Here is a 5,037-nt window from a genome sequence, read left to right as displayed (position 1 = left end):
TGGGTGTTTTGGATTTTATTTCTTTTGTCTCTTTTTATAAAATTGCATTGTGTACATTTTAATCCAATGTATAACACATTCAAAAGAGAGGCTAATGAAGTCATTCCTGATAATAGGTTCATGAAGGTTCGAGGATTTCTGCTCCCCAAGTATTTGATGTTCTGGGTGGACAGTGAGTAAGCAGAGTGAAGTGTAAAATATTTCTCTGCAGCTCTGTTATAGACCATAGCTGGCCAGACACTTAACAGATTCCTCCATCCACGCAAACATGACATTGTATTCTGAGAGCAGCTCTTCAGGCTCTCGGAATACACTCATCAATGGCTACAGCTAGATGAAGGAAAATTTTCCAACATGTCCTGTTGTCTACCAATTCCTGTATTGCTTGGACCTTGACGAAAGGGACATACCCCATAAGCTTGTCCTGAAAATTGTATATTGGTGGAAATAAAAAAAAAAAAAAAATTTAAAAATTATCACAGACGGTACTTCATTGTTTCTGTCGCTAGTGCACTAATACGGCTACAATCACCTCAAACAAAAGTCCGTCACATGACTGACTTCTGTCAAACATGGATGGACACACATTAATTAAATTTGCACCAGTCCCTGCTAAGCTGGACAAATATTGATTAGAGTATGGCCGGCTATACTTAGAGCAAAGGTACAAAGTTTCCTAAAAGTTTACCTTCTGAACCTAGTTGTTCCCAGCCTTAGGCTGGCCATTGACGGTTCAAATATCGGCCAGATCAGCAGGCTCCAGCTGAGAGATGGACCATGTATGAGCAGGCTTAATTTACCCAAGTTGATTGATAGAGCAATTTGGGTACAACCAGCCTGTTGGATTTTCTAGGCGCCTGTTCTAGGCACTAGCCGGGATCGCTGCGTTCTCCCGCCAGAAAAACACAATAGCTCTGCGGGAGGGATTCCCCCATCAACTCTGACTGTATTAATGTGCAGCCCTAATGATAACAAAAGACCATCTAAAAGTTTAAACAAAAATAATCGAATGAGATAAAAATCCCTCCAAACACATACGTGGAAACCAGATGGAAGAGTGCTCAAAGTCCACCCACAGAGTCTGGGTAGGACAGTCACATACTTCCCAACATTCTGAGACAGGAACGAGGGACAACTATTAGCAAAAGTATGTAAACATTGGACACAACCCCTTAAAGGAAAATTATATAAATAAAATTGGTTAAACCCACAGGTGCTTTTTTTTTTTTATTAACCACTACTATTCCTTTATGTTGGCTTTTGGAATTTACAAGTGCAGCCATTTAGAAATTTGGATGAAATGTTTAGCACTGTAAAGCACTCTTTGATATATAAATAGTGCATTTTATATACAATTATATAGATCAGACAAAAATGAGGGACTTCCAAATGAGGTACAGTCCCTTGAAATTGGGGAGAGTTGGGAGCTATGTGATCAGTAGTTGAGGGTGCACAAAGGAGCAATATACAAAAGGAAAAAAAAAAAAAAAAGACCCTTCATACCATTCACCATACATGTTTGAACCCCCCCCCCCCCCCCAAAAAGAATGGTCAAACAGTTCAGTATAAATCCATGAGCGACAATAAAAGCTCCAGGAAAGGACTGTCCACCAGCTTCTTCCACATATAATTTTCTCTTTAGCTTAATGGTTGAATCAATTAGATGGTCAAAATTACTCCCCAGAGATATCAATCAAAAGAGAGAAAAAGGCCATATCCTAGTGTAGTAAAACCATATTTATCCAAAGTATTGCACTCACATTGATAACAAATAAAACCAGCATATCCAAATAACCATATGCTTTCAAGTGCCAAGATGGCTGCTGTGTCATGACGTCTCACGCCATGACTCCACTCTGTGCGTTTCGTCCTCAGTGGCGTGGCCTATGTCACACAATGTGCTATATACAGGGAAAAAGAACACCTCCCATATTGTGTTCCAACACTGACTGTATTGATGGGGGAATCTAGCAGTTTTTTTTTTTTCCTTCAACCAATGGTTGCAGGAAAGAAAATCGCTCCACCTATAGCCAGCTTTATTGTACTTTTTCTGCCTCTCTTTGGAAGCTAGGAGTCTTGGGGTTGATCACATCCATCCCCACACTATGGAAAGACATGGATGGGGGAGGAAGTACCGCTGTCTAAGTGTAGTAGTGTTAGGTGAATTAATAAGAAAACAGGTTACGTATTACACTTGCATACACATGGATAAAACACAGTATCAATATGGTCAGTAGAGGCTTCAACAGATAGCAATGTCTTAGGAATACTGCAAGGGATATAAAACCATAAGAGAGGAGAGTGGGGAAGCCCACCCCTCCCAGTGTAGTATTGATAAAACGCAATGTGTACCGTACCCACATGAAAATTATGTAACAGGCATTACTTAAGGTATCCAGCAGGTGGCGTCTTTTCTGTTGGTACCCAATGGAGAAGTAAGGAATGTGGATAAGGAGCTATTCCTGGTGTATGGTCCCAACAGTAGATGTAAAAACATGGTGGTAATAACCAAAGGGAGAGTGGGTCAGAGCACAATGCCATGCTCTCCTCCAGCTAGGTATGGCTGTCATGTCAGAGGATTGCCGTCCACTGCTGCTCAAGAGACGGATGTAGCCTGAGGTTATGATGAGGGTCTTGCCCAGTCCTGCAGTTTGCCTTTCACTCCATTGTTTGTGTGTACATACACTTACCTGTAGGATCCCTTTCCATTTTTTTCATACATTGTAGCCAAATTTGATATTGCTCTTCAGTATGTAACTTATTCCAGCCCTAAGTACCGCATCATGGGAGGAGGTCACATGGATTCATACCTTGAAGGAATAATGGTGGAGAAGAGACTTGAAAGTGAATAGCAGTGCGCTGGAGGTGGTCTTCCTTTCTAAATACAAAGCCAAGAAGTTATTCAGGAAGTTTGTTTCCTCTTCTGCTGTAGTAAATCATTGGTATGTTTTGGCTGGTCCAAAATTTTCCAGAACAGGCAGAAGCAGCAGTGGAAGGAAGTCACTGGGGCAACCTCTTGTTCCAATCCACATTGCGTACCCGAAAGCACATTTCAACATTTGCAGGTGCATCGTTATGAATAACTGAAGCTGTTCAAACTCCATTTTATACCATCTTTGAGATTTCTACTTCTTCACAGAATGGACCATTGCAACCAGGATTTGACCTAAAACCTTTCTTTGCTGCAGGTTCAGTCCACTCCACCTCAAGTGTACTTGGAACAGTTCTATTCCTCTGCAGGCTCTATGATTCCTTCCCTCGCTGCAGGAGCAGGCTCTTTACGGTTGTGAGAAAAACAATATTTGAAAACTGTTTAACCTCTTTTACTTACCCAGAGGGCTTTACCTTCTGGTTAGGATATTTATTTTTTCTTTACGGTTGTGAGCTGCTGACCATGCAACACACTCATTTTTCACAGAAGGGGAAGAGAGCCGCTCACCATAAAAGATAAAATCATTTTATTAAAGTAAATAGGATGTACTGACAAATCCACCTGCTGTAGCAACATACTAACGCGTTTCACCCCACCAGAGGAGATGAGCATAGAGGATTTACTACCTCTTGTAGGTTCAGCCCACTACCTCTTAAGCATTGCAGCTCTGCATAGAAACCAGTCAGCGTCTAACGTCAGCTTGTTCAATTAAAGAGTCAGAAAATTAAAGTGGAGTTCCACTCATCCTGTCAAAAAATAAAAGTTGGCATCTACATAAACTGTAGCTGCTTACTTTTAAAACACAGCCACTTACCTGTCCCTCGGTCCCGTGGTGTGTCCCCCCGCAGTCCGTTTCACTGGCCGTCCTGGATTCCTGGACATCTTCAGTGTGGGCACCCGGCTGTGAATGCTTGCGGCTTCACAACCGGGTACCCGCTGCGCTACATGAATGGTCCTGTAGTCTTCTGGGACCTGTCACGTGTCCCAGAAGACTACGGGGAGGGAAGGAGGGAGGACACCTTTCATTTCCGATCGCCTAGGTGATCCGACCGCAATTGGGAGCCGTTACCTGTCAAATTCAGGAGCGGGGAGCAGTCCTTAAAGCGGAACTTCCCCTTTTGGGTGGAGCTCCGCTTTAATTCCTGCCAGATGACTTTGTGCTGACCCCTTTTGCAGGTATAGCTATGTAAAACATTACAAATAAGTGCTTACACTGTATAAGATCCAGTAACACACTGTCTCACCCTGCTCTGCACATGCTCAGTTGCTCTCTATTTTTAAGCGCTGTGCCGAAAATGTAGATGCCAATCTGCTGAATGCTTAAAGATTTACTGCTACTCAGGGGCTCTGGGCTTCACCAAAATGGCGGACTCCTGCAAGAAGAAACCGGAACAATGATGGAGTTAGCAGTATACACTCATTTTGGTAGCAAAATTGATAATGTGAAATGTATCTTCCTTGCTAATGAACATTATTTTCTATTAAGTTGTTATGGGTAAAGTTCCGCTTTCAAATGATACTAAAGCTATAAACCTTTTTTTACACAAATGCAACCTTTGCATTCCTTCCCTGTGTGAAGGGGAAGCGAGGGGAGAACAGATCGAGCGCTGTGCACGGCTGCATCTCTTTTCCCCCTCTCTTCCTCTTGACACAGGGACTAGAACAACAGCAGGAGCCATTGGCTCCTGTTGTCAATCCAATGCAGTGAGGAAGAAGAGGGGTGGCGGGACTAAGTCCTGCTGTGTAAGCCTATGGAGTGCGGCTCAATAGACACACAGCTCGGGAGTGAGCAGACACCGTGTGCTCCCATAGCAAATGGGGACACACAAGAGGAGGAATCAAGATCGCCGATGAATCAAGATCTCCTCAAGATCGGCCATCTTGAGGAGGAATCAGGATCAGGGCCACTCTGTGCAATACCATTTCACAGAGCAGGTAAGTATAACAGGTTCGTTATTTACATTTTTTTTAAAATAGACTTTAGTGACACTTCAAGCTTTGATAAAACCTGGACGCTGATTGGTTTCTATGAGGAGCTGCACCAGATTTTGCACCCTCCAGTTTTAGTAAATCATCCCCTCTATGTTTACTGAAAGCAGAGATCC

Source organism: Staurois parvus, unplaced genomic scaffold, assembly GCF_062004578.1.
Source record: "Staurois parvus isolate SC_StPar_1 unplaced genomic scaffold, SC_StPar_1.0 ptg001451l, whole genome shotgun sequence".
Lineage (NCBI taxonomy): Eukaryota > Metazoa > Chordata > Amphibia > Anura > Ranidae > Staurois > Staurois parvus.
This window is presented reverse-complemented; position numbering follows the sequence as displayed.